At 35.9% G+C, this 14,301-nt stretch overlaps 1 protein-coding gene across 4 annotated transcripts in view; it reads left to right on the plus strand.

The window, feature by feature from the left end:
- The window catches only part of Ttc27 (tetratricopeptide repeat domain 27), a 157,457-nt gene that overhangs the window by 131,104 nt on the left and 12,052 nt on the right, over positions 1-14,301 (plus strand). The gene's annotated exons all lie outside the window — the stretch shown is intronic.

A 14,301-nucleotide genomic window follows, 5' to 3' on the forward strand; every position in this document is an offset into this window, starting at 1 on the left:
GAATTCTTATTTTAAATAAGTATCTGTGCACTCATAAACTGAATATTACTGCGACTCAGTTATGATAATCTGACATGTGGTTTATATATATACTGTCAGTTTGCAGAAACCCAATAGAATGCTCTTTATATTATTTGCTACTTTGAGCAACTCAATGTATACTGTGATTTGTAGAGCTGGAGTAAATCCTATACTCAGTTGTTTAATCATTTCATAAGCATTTACTGCATACTTTCAGAGGGTATAAACAGTATAGAACTGATAGATAAGCCTTTCTTTGCAACGTACAATTTTTTGGTGTAATGAAGTTACCCTTACAGAAAGGATGGGAGATTTGGCCACTGTGTTTGTTATCTAATAGAATTAAATAAAAAGACCTTTCAGGAAAAATGCAGTTGTGGATAATGTACAAAGATATGGTATGCAGGAGCTTATAGAATATGAAGCTAGAAAATGTAATGCTTTATATCTTAACACTTGTAGTAATCAACATATGCTATTTAGAATGATAAACTTCAGGGCTGGGGTAGAGTGCTTGCCTAGCACATGTAAGGCCCTGAGTTTGATCTACAGGTCACATGTACACAAAGATGAATTTGAAATCTTGAAAAAGCAGAAATAACAACAAATACATGATAATACCTTAGTAGCCCTAGGACATGTTATTTGTACCCCAGTTGTTCTAAAAAGTAACTTATCAGGTCCCTGCCCTAGAGCCCCAGCCTTTGACTTATATGCCTGGTCTTGGAAGCACAGCTGTATAATTGACCAAGTTATCTTTAGGCTCCAGTTCATGCAATCCATTTGAAAGATCTATGGCTTCTAATGAAACCGTATACCCACTTGGAGGAGCTATAGTAACCCCTTCAAATACTTTTCTTTCTTTTCCTTGTACTTTCTAAATATTTCATATTGAGAGCATCCATTACAGAAAGAAGGCACTTGAATTTTACAGTGTGAAGGTGGCTTAAAAAGTGAAGAGTGGCACAGCAGAGTTTTTAGCAAATGAGCTTGCACAGTGCCCCAGCATTCTAGCACTTGTCCTGTCTACATGGCTGCAGTTCTCCATGGAGACATTCATTCTTCTTCACACCTCACCCCATGGCACAGGGCGCTGATAGGGCCCAAAGCAAATGAGAGGACTGAGGATGCTATTTATCTTTTGTATACTTATGTGGTTTCTAAAAAAGATCTTTCGTTGGTAAGAATGCTTTCTGAATTCTGTCCTAAAAAAACAAGATAAACTTGAAGTTAATTCTGTTTTCTTTCACATATAAAAAATACAACACTTCACATTTAGACAGTGCTGCTAACTGTCAGAGCACGAGAGGACCTTGGTGCTGCCCTCCAGGGCTGGGCTAGGCTAGGCTAGCCTGCACACCTCATCAGGAGGACAATGTGCCGCTTCTTCCTTCTTGACATGAACAGACACAGGTCTCCATGCCATCAGTTTGCTCTTCTCTCCCATTGGTGTCTGTGCTGCTGCTTGGCTGTGTCAGCGCCTCCTTAACTGGCCTCATTGATCAGCTTCTGTCAGGTGCCTCCAGTTTCAAATCCCTCTGCTTGTCTTACTGATGCGAGTGGGATTTCCCCTCTTAATCTGTACTTTAGCCGACAGTAATCCTTCATATCTGCTAAGGATTAGTAACCATGGGCTCACCAGATTGGCGTTTTGGATCCTGAGAAAATCCCAATCATCCATTCATGCTTGGCACCAATATAAGTTAGTTTTATGTAAAGAACCCAAATGGCTAGGTCTAGGCCCTCACCCCCAGAAGAGATAAACTTGTGTTTGTTCTGGTATGTAAGCATCAGAGGAAAGGGCTTTTCTGATTCTCACTTATTCTTTCCTGCTTTCCAAGGCACATAAAGCAGTCAAAGTGGGACATGATAAAGTAATAAAAACTAACATTTACCAAGAGCTCCCTGTGTGTCAGACACTATTCTAAGAGCTTGACTTATATTAGCTCATTTAATTCTCACCACAGCTGCATGGGATAGATTTGTACTGTCAAAAAGCTGTATCTGACTCTGGAATGTACATGCTCCCTGCCCCCATTAATTTCCATATTTTAAGGGAACTAATGATACCAGTCAGAAAAACCGTTCAGAGATTGTTTTGAGAGTTATAATGTACCAAGATAATGCTTTGTAGTTGAATGCTCTATTAAGTACACTAAATCTTGCTAACTCATATCTGAGAGTCTTATATATATATATATTTGAAACAAAGGCATGGAAATATAAAACAATTGCTTTATTGAAGGTGATTTAGAATAAAATAGAAACCTTCTGGATCATTCCAGTCCCTTGCAATTGCAATAGTTGAAAAGGAATTAGAGAATTTTATTTATATTTCCTTTTTCCTATCCCCTGCAGCTTAGGAATGTCATTCATTCTCAGGAAGAAAAAATTTCTTATGAATGTTTAGGTAATACTTCTGTATTTGAATATCTGTAAACATATAGGAGAAGTAATGTTTAGAATAATCTTATTGTTAGTCACAACAGTAGACACCAATGGAGACAATTCTGGCAAAATAACCTGAGAATAGTTAGTTGATTCTAAAACTTTCAGTTGTTGATTTGGCCTGTTGTATACCAAGTTCAATTCATTGTAATTATACCACTTGCTTAGAAATCTTTCAGCAACCCTACCTAAGAAAAAACAAACAGACCCAAAGTTCATGGAAATGTATTTTAGCATTTTTCAGAAGAGTGAAGCAAAACAAAACAAAGCACCAAACTTTCCCCAGCATGAATTGAGGTGCTTTTACTTTTACCTGAAATGGATTTTTCAGACATATATTGCTGATCATATTCATAGCTTCTCACCCCTTTAATCATAGGTAACTTTCAACTCTAGCAAAATATGTTCTGATTCCCATTTAATTTTTTCTAATCTTATTCCTGTCTTACTACAATAATTATTTTATATCACTCTAAACCTAAGTGAAAATTGAGTTGTTTTGTAGATAAAATTATTAGGGTTTTGTTTAAATTCATGACAAGGTAATATTTTAATTTCTTTTTCCTCCAATTCTTCCTTTGTTCCTTTGTTTCAGAATATGAAACAAACTTTCTTTTGTACATTACTATTTCATCTGAGCATGAATATTTTGATGAGCTTGAAATTAGTTTTTATCAAAGTTAAGTACTTTTGGAAACAATCAAGGGCAGCCTTTAGATTCTTGAGACTTCCCTCCTGCACAGGGACCTGGAGTTGTTCCTGTTCTGGGAAATGTTGCACATAAACAGAGCACTTAGAGAAGCATAACATGCTTATGTTAGATGTTATGTTATGTTAGATGTTAGATGTTATGTAAATTCACATTTGGATTTATTGGGGGAAATGTTACTGAGAGCATAACCAGGGACTTACTCAGGTCAAACTCTCATCTTCAGCACCAAGCTAATAAAGACTGATAAAGTCACCAAGATAATGTTTTCAGGTATTCAAATAGGAGATAGCCATGGTGAGATAATTTGTCTGTTTATATTGTGTGCAAGCCCTGTCAGTGGCTCCCTGTAGGGTTTTTGGTGAATTTTTGTTTACTTGGTGCTAGGGATTTAACCACTGAGCCAAAGTTGCTTAGGACCTCGCTAAGCTGCTGAGGCTGGTCTCAAACTTGAAATCCTCCTATCTCAGCCTCCCAAGTCACTGGAATTATAGGCATGCACCCCTGTGTCTGGTTCAGTAGCTCCCTTTAGAAGCAATATAGAATTCTGCTGTCACTCTGCAGTTTCTGGTGGGTGTGGGTGGAATCACTCTATAGTGGTTAGGTCGTCATTGATAGAAAGTCAAAATGGCTAGTGATAGGTATATCCAGCTTTGTGGCATACTCTTCCAGCTTGTCTCATACTCTGACAACTAGTCTCAGTGTGCAAGAGACAGTTGATAGATTGCCTGGAATATTTTTATCTCGGGTAAAAAAAAAAATTGTCCTTAATTTGACTCTATGTGTTTGGCAACAGTTGTCTTTCAAAAAATCTCTGATATTTTCACGTTTGACACTACCTGACCCCATTCTATTTTAATTTGGTTCAAAATTCTTTTTATCTGTTTTTTTTCTATTTCTTTATAGATACTGATTATAATGATGTTAATTCTTTTTTATTGTAAGTTTATGAGAATATGTAAATTTACACCCATTTTAATACAGACACAGAGTAAATTAGCCTCAGATCATTCTGGGATTTTTCCTTCTCCAGTGTTTGTAATAAAGGAATACCATTTTTGTTTCTTCCATATCCTAATCTTTTTTAAAAAAATATTTATTTTTTAGCTATAGGTGGACACAATATCTTTATTTTATTTTCATGTGGTGCTTAGGATCAAACCCAGTGCCTCTCGCATGCTAGATGAGCGCTTTACCTCTGAGCCATAACCCCAGCCCATAATCTTTTTTTTTTTTTTTTAAGAGAAGGAACCTAGAGAAGGAGGGGAATACCTTCAATTTAGTTCTGATATTTCTTTTTCCTTTTTCTTTTTTATTTCTTATAGGTTCTTTTCAGTGAAAACAATAGGAGTCATTTTGACATAATGGTAAAAGCAGGGAATATAATTTGCTTTAATTCAGTCCCAGTACTTTCCCTTTCCCTTCCCTCCTCCTTTCCCCGGTTCCATTCCCTCCACTCTGTGTGCTAATTTTGACTGAGAAGTAGGTTGGTAAAATCAGGAATGCTTTTGTATAATCATACCTTTAAAATATTCATATTCTAGATTATACATACTTTTAATTATCATAAAACTGATTTTCATAATCATGCATAATTAGCCCTTGTTCAGTTTTCCAGGAATATCCTGTACACATCCTTGTGTGTGTCCCTGCTTCTTTCTCAGTTTAAATGCTAATGTTGATTTGTTTAGTTTTTTCCTTTTTCTTTTCTTCTTGATAAGCTGGTAATCATTTAAAAAAAAATAATTTCAGTATTATATTCTTGACACCTAATTTGCTGTTTATATATGGGAATTAACATACATTGAGTGCTTACTATTGTCTTGCCACTTACAGTGGATTATCTTTTATAGATCATAGTATTTGAGGTATATACAAAATATTCCTCAATTTACAGTTGATTAATGTGAGGCCCAGAGAGCTTATATAACTTGATCAGTCACATAGCTAGTAGGAACTGAAGATAGAAATCACATGTAAGCATGCCTGATATTTATCTTTGTGTCATACCTTAAGTTTGTCGGAAGATTTATGTTAAAACACATTTCTCCATCATATTAAAGTGCATGTGAATAGTACATAAAAGATTATATTAATTGTGGTATAACTTATGTCTAATAAAAACACAACATATTTTTAATGTTAACTTGATGTTGCTTAACTATTATATATCCTTTTATATAACCATAATTTCTATTTTTATCACCACAGAAAATTTTCTTACGTCCTTTCCATTCAAATGAACCATGACTCCTTTCCCCATAGGCAGCTACTTTCTGATTTCTGACATCACAATTTAGTTTTTCTTTTTCTTGGATATCATATAAATAGAATTATACAATATATATTTTTACATATTGTTAGTGTTCCTTTGTGTGGATTTCTATTTGATATTTTCTCTGGAGGCAAGGCGGTATTGATGTTCAGTGGGGCAGGTTGTCAGTCAAATTAAAGTGGAGCAATTGATGGCTGAGTATTACCTGAAAGGAAAGAGGGAAGGGAACAGATATATTTTATACAAATTATAGCTTTGGAAAATAAGTATTATTTTTATTTTACTGCTGAGGTATCTGAGGCTTAGCAAGGTGAACTAATAAGTCTGCTATCCTGCTATCTTATGCTTAACAAATAGTAACACCAAACCAAGACCTGTTTAACCAAAAGCCGTTTGCACTCTTAAGTTTGTTTCATTTGTTTGTTTAAGTGAGGTTTGGGGAAGCCAAGGGTTAGGGTTATCAGACCAGGAAACAGAGCAACTCACTTAGCTCCAAGTAGAGCAGAGAATTAGCCAAGCAGGGGAGATGGGAAATTGCTTCATTCCTGGCCTGGAGCCCTTCTGGAAGTTTTTGTAATAGGACCTAATGCAATCTTATTCCTTCCTGCTATGAGGACCTCCAGGATTCAAAGGGCTAACACTTTGTGCGTTAGGCCAACATTTTGATGAAACTTGGCTAAGGATGTTAAGGTTAGTGTTGGGGAAGGGGACAGTTAGACTTTTCCCTTTGTGGAGATTTTCCAGCATTTATATTAGAATTGCATCACCCTCCCCCATGGGGGGCAGTTCTGGAGATCAAACACTTTCTATCTCTTTTTAGTTTTATTTTGAGATAGACTGTCACTGAGTTGTGGAGGCTGGCCTCAAACTTATGATCCTTCTGCCTCAGCCTCCTCAGCAGCTGAGATTGGCCACTCTTCTGTATGAGAAGCCTTTAATTCTCTTCAGGGGTCAGTGTTGGTTCCTCATAGTCATTCTCTGCTTGCTGTATTTCCTAAGCATAGTCTGTGATGGATGTAAGAAATAGATTTAGTCTAGGGAATGAAACAAAAGCTCTGTGTAAATGAATTATAAATGTGGGCAAGGGGTTTATAAGTCATTACATGGACTCCACTGATACAGCATTTCTAGGGTAGGATTTGAGAGAGTGCAAGGCTGTTTATATTGATTAAGAGGAATTTTTCACGTGTCATATTAAGGAATCCTTAATAAGATTACTAGCAGATTTCTCAACAGAAAACTTTGGTGGCCAGAAACACACACACACACACACACACACACACACACACACGTCAACTGAGAACTCTGTATCTGATAAAACTTTCCTTCAAAAATGAGGGAGAAAATAGGACACTCCCAGATAAACAAAATCCAAGAGAGTTCATTAGAATTAATCCTGTCCTGCAAAAAAATGTTCAAGGGAGTCCTGTGCTTTGGGTAAAATGAAAGAACACTAGACAGTTACTCAAAGCCATATAAAGGAATATGGATCTCAATAAAGGTAAATACATGAACAATTACAAAAGCTAGTATTATTGCAGTAATAGTTTGTAACTCTTTGTTTAAAGACTAACACATTTACAATACACTTACTAGTTTAAAAGTTAGTATTATTGTAACTTTAATTTGTAACTCCACAGTTTGTTTTCTACATAACTTAAAAAATTAATGCATTAAGAAATTTAGTTTATGTTTTAGGTCATGCAGTGTCTAAAGGCGTAATTTTGTGATGACTGATAGGGATGAGTATAGAGGGAGCAGAGGCTTTGTATGTTATTGAATTTTATAATAGACGTATGTAGAACACTCTACCCAACACCAATAGCAGACTTTTTTTTTTTTTCAAGTGCATGTGGAACATTTTCTAGGACAGACCATATGTTAAGCCTCAAATTATCTCAACAGATTTAGAAAGATAGACATCATACAAATTATCTTCTCTGACTACCCCAGGATGAAGTTAGAAATCAGTAACAGAAGTAAAACTAGAAAATTAACAAAATTGTTATAAATTAAATAATGCACTCTTAAATAATCAGTGGATTAAAGAAGATATTATAAAAGCAAATAGAACATACTTAGAGACAAATGAAGGAACACAACATACCAAAATGTAGGACATAGCAAAAGCATTGCTAAGGGGGGAGTGTAGACTTCTACATAATTATTAAAACAAAGGAAAGATTTCAAGTCAACAACATAACTTTACAACGTAAGAAACTAGAAAAAGAAGAACAGACTCAACTCAGAGCTAGCAGAAGAAAGGAAATAGTAAGGATTAGAGCAGAGATACATGAAATAGAGAATAGAAAAACAATAGAGAAAAATGTATGAAACTAAAAGTTGGTTCTTTGAAAAGATAACAAAATTGACAAACCTTTAGATAGATGAATTAAGTAAACAGAAGATTCAAATTACTGAAGACAAATGAAAACAGGGCCATTATCCATGATTGTACAGAAACAAAAAGGATTACAATAGTATTATGAGCAATTGTTTGCCAACGAAAAACCTGGATGAAATGGACAAATTCCTAGAAACGCAAAACCTACCAAGGCTAAATCACAAAGAAATAGGAAATTTGGATAGATTTATAGCTAGTAAAGAGATTGAATCAATAATCAAAAATGTCTCAACAAAGAAAAGTCCTGGACCAGATGGCTTCATTGGTAAATTTTATCAAAATTTTTCCAAAAAAATGAGGAGAAAGGAGCACTTCCTAACTTGTTCTGTGAAACCAGCATTACTGATACCAGAACCAGACAAAGGCACTACAAGAAAGAAAATCACACATCAAAATCTCTTATGAACATTAATATAAAAATCCCCAACAAAATATTAGAAAATTGATATTAAAATAATAAAAGTATTATATGTCATAACTAGTTAGTTTTTTCTCATAATTTGGGGGTGGTTCAACATACGAAAGTCAATTAATGTAATACACCATATTAACAGAACAAAGGGGAAAAACCCATATTATCATCTTAATGCAGAAAAAGCATTTGACAAAATTCAGTATCCTTTCCTAATACAAATATCCAATAGAATAGAAGGAAAATACCTCAACATAATAAAACCACCTGCGGAAAAACAACAGTGATCATCATCATACTCAATGGTTAAAGACTGAAAGCTTTTTATCTAAGATCAAGGATGCTTGCTTTCACTTTAATTCAACACCATATTGGGAGTTTTAGCTGGAGCAGTTGAATAAGAAAAGCAAACAAAAGGCATCCATATTGGAAAAGAAGAAATAAAATTATCTCTGTATATAATATGATCTTATATGCAGATAATTTAAAGATTCCAACAAAAGTGGTAGAACTAATAAAATTACTTCAACAAAGTAAAAAGTCAACAACAAAAATCAGTGGTATTGGGGGCCGGGGTTGTAGCTCAGTGGCAGAATGCTTGCCTTGCATGTGTGAGGCCCTGCATTTGATCCTCAGCACCATGTAAAAATAAACAAATAAAATAAAGGCATGCTGTCCATCTACAACTACAAAAATAAAAAATTAAAAAATCGGTGGTATTTCTACACATTAACAAAAACCAATCTAAAGAGGAAATTATAAAAGTAATTCCATTTATAATGGCATCATAAAGAACAAAATAAGTTAATTGAGGAAGTGAAAGATTTGTACAGTGAAAACAACAAGACATTGCTGAAAGAAATTGAAGTTGATTCAAGTAAATGGAAACGTAACCTGTTGATGGACTGAAGACTTAATATTGTTAAGATGTCAGTATTACCAAATTGATCTACAGATTTCAGTGCCATCTCTTTCAAAACCCCACTAAAGCTTAACAGTGTGGTACTTGCATATAGACATGTAGACTGATGGAATTGAGTAGAGAGCCCTGAAATAAGCCTTTGCATCTATGATCAAATGATTTTTGACAAGGGTTCCAGGACCATTCATCAGGGATAGGGCAGTCTTTTCAACAAATCATTCTGAGAAATCTGAATATCCAAATGCAAAAAATGAAATTGGACCCTTAATAACATCATATACTAAAACTAAACTGGATCAAAGACCTAAATGTTAAGAGCTAAAAACTAAAACTCTTATAAGGAAACATAGGGCAAAAACTTTGAATTTGACAGTAGTTTCTTGGATCTGACACCAAAGGCCCAGGCAACAAAAGAAAAAACAGACAAATTGGACTTCTTGAAAATTAAAAACCTTTGTGTATCAAAAGATACTGTCAGCAGAACAAAAGGGCAACTTAAAGATTGGGAAAAATTCTTGCCAGTCATATATTTGATAAGAGATTAATATCCAGAATATATAGAAAATGCCTAAAATTCAACAACAACAAATCAAACAACCCAATTCACAAATAGGCAAAGGACTTGAATAGACATTTTTCCAAAGAAAATCAACAAGTGAGGGCTGGGATTGTGGCTCGGTGGCAAGCGCTTGCCTAGCATCTGTGAGGCCCTGGATTTGATTCTCAGTACTGCATATAAATAAACAAAATAAAGGTCCATTGACAACTAAAAAGTATTGAAAAAAAAAAAAAGAAAGAAAATCAACAAGTGAACAATAAAATAAGCACATGAAAAGACTGTCACATGAAAAGACTAACCATTAGGAAAATGCAAATCAAAACTGCATTGAGATACCACATCACACCTATTAGGATGACTACCAAAGAAAGAGACAAACCAACAAAACCCCCAGAAAATAACAAGTGTTGGCAAGGATGTAGAGAACCCTTGTATGGTGTTAGTGAGAATGTAAAGAGGTACAGCCACTGTGAAAAACAGTATGGCTAGTCCTCAAAATACTAAAAATAGAATTGTTGTATGGTTTAGCAGTTCCACTTCCAGGTATAAAGCCAATAGGTTTTAAATCAGGGTCTCAAATAGATGTTTGTACACCCTTGTTCATAGAAGCATTATTCACAGAAGCTAAAACATGAAAGCAACCTAGTGTTTATTGGTCTACTGGTGGATGAATAGAGAAGCAAAAGGTGGTATATGCATATAATGGTATATTCCGGCCTCAAACAGGAATGAGATTCTGACATGCTACAACATGGACGAACCTGAGGACATTATGCTAAGTAAATAAACTAGACACAAAAAGACAAGTACTGTTGAACGCGATGGCGCACACCTGTAATCCCAGTGGCTCTGAAGGCTGAGGCAGGAGGATCATGAGTTCAAAGCCAACCTCAGCAATGGCAAGTTGCTAAACAACTCAGTGAGACCTTGTCTCTAAATAAAATACAAAATAGGGCTGAGGATTTGGCTCAGTGGTTGAATTCAATCTCTCGTACCCCCCACCAAAAAAAAAAAGGACAAATACTATATATGATTCCACTTATATTAGGCACCAAACTAGCAAAAATCAGAAACCCAGAAAGGAAAATGGTGGTTGGGACTGAGGAGAGAAGGAATAGAGTGATTGTTTAACAGGGCAGAGTTTCAGTTTTACAAGATGAAGAGTTATGCAGATGGATGGTGGTGATGACTGCATACATTATGAATGTAGTTAATACCCCTGTCCACTTAAAAATGGTTAAAATGGTAAATTATATGTTATGTGTATTTCGCTACAATAAAAAATTGGTAAAAGAAATCTCTGTAAAATCCAGGCCAAAAAAAAAAATATTTAGACTATTTTATGATACACCAAATGAACTCCAAATGGGCTAAATATATGCCAGTTTTTTTTAATCTCATAGAAAAATTAGGAATAGAAGTGGATACTTACCAAAGTTCTTGAACTCTGAAGCAGTAGAAGAAAACTGGAAGGAATTTTTATGACCGCATTAAAAAAATATGTGACAAAATATTTGTAACAAATAAGAAAGGCAAAAAGCTAATAATATCCTTATTATATAGAGTTAACATCTGCTTCAGGAATGAAATGGAATTGTATCGAGAATGTAGGAACAGATTCAAGTAGGTATGAGAATTTAGTACATGATAATGATGGCATTTTAAATCTGTGTGTAAAAATAGAACATTCAATATGTTTTAGAATAGTTGGCCCAAACGTTTGAGATGAAAAGCTAAAGCTCTGCCTTACTTCTTAAACCAAAATGAATTCAGATGGATAAAATATTTAAATTGGAGTTCCTTGAGAAGCAGAATTATGCTGTTGGTAAGAGCACAGACTCTCAGCTAGACAGTCTAGCCTGGGGGCTTGCATCTCATTTTTGTCCATCACTAACTGTGTGACCCTGAGTGACTGACTTAACCACTTGGTGCCTCAGTTTCATAAAATAGTGTCTGCTTCACAGAATTGTAGATAAGATTAAATGAGTTAATACAAGTGCTATTTAAATGTAGCTGCTTTTGTCATCATCATCACAGAAAAAGTGAAACCATAAAAACACTAAAAGGAAAGTATAATAAATATTTTTATCATCTGTGGGGTAGAGGAAATATGTTTTATCAGGACACAAAAGCTATACTTCAATAATGGAGAGAATCGAGAGATTTGATATTTAAAACTTGTACACATGGAGAAATAATGACTTATGATAATGACCAGTGATTGAGATACTGGGGATCACCAGCCATAGAAAAGATAGGCTGTGGCAGTGACATTTATTTTATTGTTTCCTGACCTGGAGCCAAAAGATGATTACTGTAAGTCAGCTGAGTGTCTTGGAAAGTCTTAGTTTCAATGTTTTTAATGTTTTCTTGGTCTTTTCACTTAAAACTGCTGTATAGGTTTCTGAGGGCTGCTGTAATAAATTGTCTCCCAATGACAAAAGTTTATTCTCTTCATTCAGTTCTGAAGGCCAGAAATCCATATCAAAGTGTGGACTTCCCTATTTCTCTAAAGAAATAGAGAAATAGTTCACCTAGTTCAGTATGACCTCGTCTTAATGAATTATATCTGAGAGACCCTATTTTCAAATAAAGCCACATTCTGAGGTTCTGACTGGACACAAATTTGGGGGGACACTATTCACCCCACTACAACTTTCATGCTCCCTTTCAGGGAGAAAACAGCTGTAGACATGGCTTAGAGGAGAGTGTAGTTGAAAAGGCAGGGAAATGGATCCAGCACCTTCTAGGAGCTACATTGGCCGCAGAAGTGCTCCCAGGCAAGGCCACAGAGCCTCGATTAACCAGCTAAGGTCTTGCTTTTAGCAGACCATGTCAGAAGTTTAGACCTCTCAGAGTGACAAAAGCGATATTAAGAACAGGGAGGAAGCTGACAGAAAGCTAGTGGAGCTTTTCTAAGACATTCACTTATTCACATGCAGGAATCACTGGGAGACAAGACTGGAATCCCAGACCATGCTCGACGAATTAGGATATGAAGGGCCTGCTAGTAGGCTTTAGGGGATTGTGAAATTACCTGAAATACCATGAAAAAAATTTGTGTATACAGATCAGATAAAAAGTCAACTGGGCCTTTCCTTATATTTACCATGGATTAAAATTTGCTTCTGTAAATTGTTATAGTACAAATGAGGAAAATGTCACTGAATACATTTATCTCATGTGCTAACCTTTGAAAGTTATCAGTGTTTTCAAACTGCATATAATTAATTTAGCCACAAAAACCCCACTCTGGCCTGTGTCTCTGCTTCTTCTTGCCACAGTCTCCAGCCCCTCTCCTTGCATCCTCTTTGGAGACTTTACTGCCACCAATCTACTGCAAGTGCAGTAGTCAAGGTCTGTGTTGCCAGGGCCAGAGCACAGTTGTTGGTCCTCAGGTTACTCAGCCTGACAGCCTAATTAAGCACCCCTGATCTCTCCTTTCTAGAATACTTTCTCACTTGACTTCCAGAATTTCTCACTTCCTGCCCCACCAGGTGCTGCTTCCTAACCTCCTTTGCAACTCTTCTCATCTGCCCCTCTTGAGAGTGAGCTTAACCCTCACACTCTTTCCTTCCCATGGATGAGGTGGCCCAGGGGATCTCACCATTCCTTTGGCTTTGGTTCATCCTTCCTGAGGATACATATTTTGAAAACAAGTTAAAAGTCTTCCTCTACCTGACCTACCAACAACAACAAACTTTTTCCCTCTCAAATTGCCAGCACTGCAGCTTTCCATTTTCAGTGTGAGAAAAACAAAAACTTTCTCTCTACCATCGACCCCTCAAGTAGGAGAAAATAAGGGGATGGGCTATTGGGTCAACCGTGAGATCCCAGAAGTAGCAAAGTAGTTCACTAATTTAGTGTGTTTCATTTTTACCTGTTAATAGCTATTTTAATAGATCATCCCTTTTAAAACATCTTAGTTCATGAAATGCTTGTAGAATAGAGCTGGGAATGTAGCCCAGTGGTAGAGTGCTTGCTAGCAGGTCTGCGAGGCCCCTGTGTTCAAACCTCAGCACCACCAAAAAAAAAAAAAAGAGGAAAAAGAAAGAATGATTACTTGAAGCAAGTAGTGCATATTCATATTGTTCCCTCTGCATTGATATTTTCAGATTTAAAATCCACAAATGGGCTTATAATATGAATTTCATTACTTTTAGGGTTAAAACTACACGTGTAATTGCAATGTGAATTTACAGGCAGAGACAATATACTTTGTTCAAACAAGAGAAAAAAAGCACAACTGAATGTTCTCTTGTCCTGTCCACTTTTATTGCTATATGTAACAAGGACCACAAGTTTTAGTTTACATTCCTAAAAGCAATTATATTCATTCTAGAGGAGCCTCAATTCCACATTTCATGCATGGATCAGAATGTTTTCTGAGGAGACAGAGCAGAGTGGTCAGTTTGATTTCATTTCTCTTAGTAACACTTTCTGAAAGTGTTGCATTCCCTTCAGCCTTTCAGACACAAGTGCTTATTCAGTGGGCACTATGGTATAGACACTGGTGATGCAAGATGATGAAGTGTAGTCATCTCCCTGAAG

Source organism: Marmota flaviventris, chromosome 14, assembly GCF_047511675.1.
Source record: "Marmota flaviventris isolate mMarFla1 chromosome 14, mMarFla1.hap1, whole genome shotgun sequence".
Lineage (NCBI taxonomy): Eukaryota > Metazoa > Chordata > Mammalia > Rodentia > Sciuridae > Marmota > Marmota flaviventris.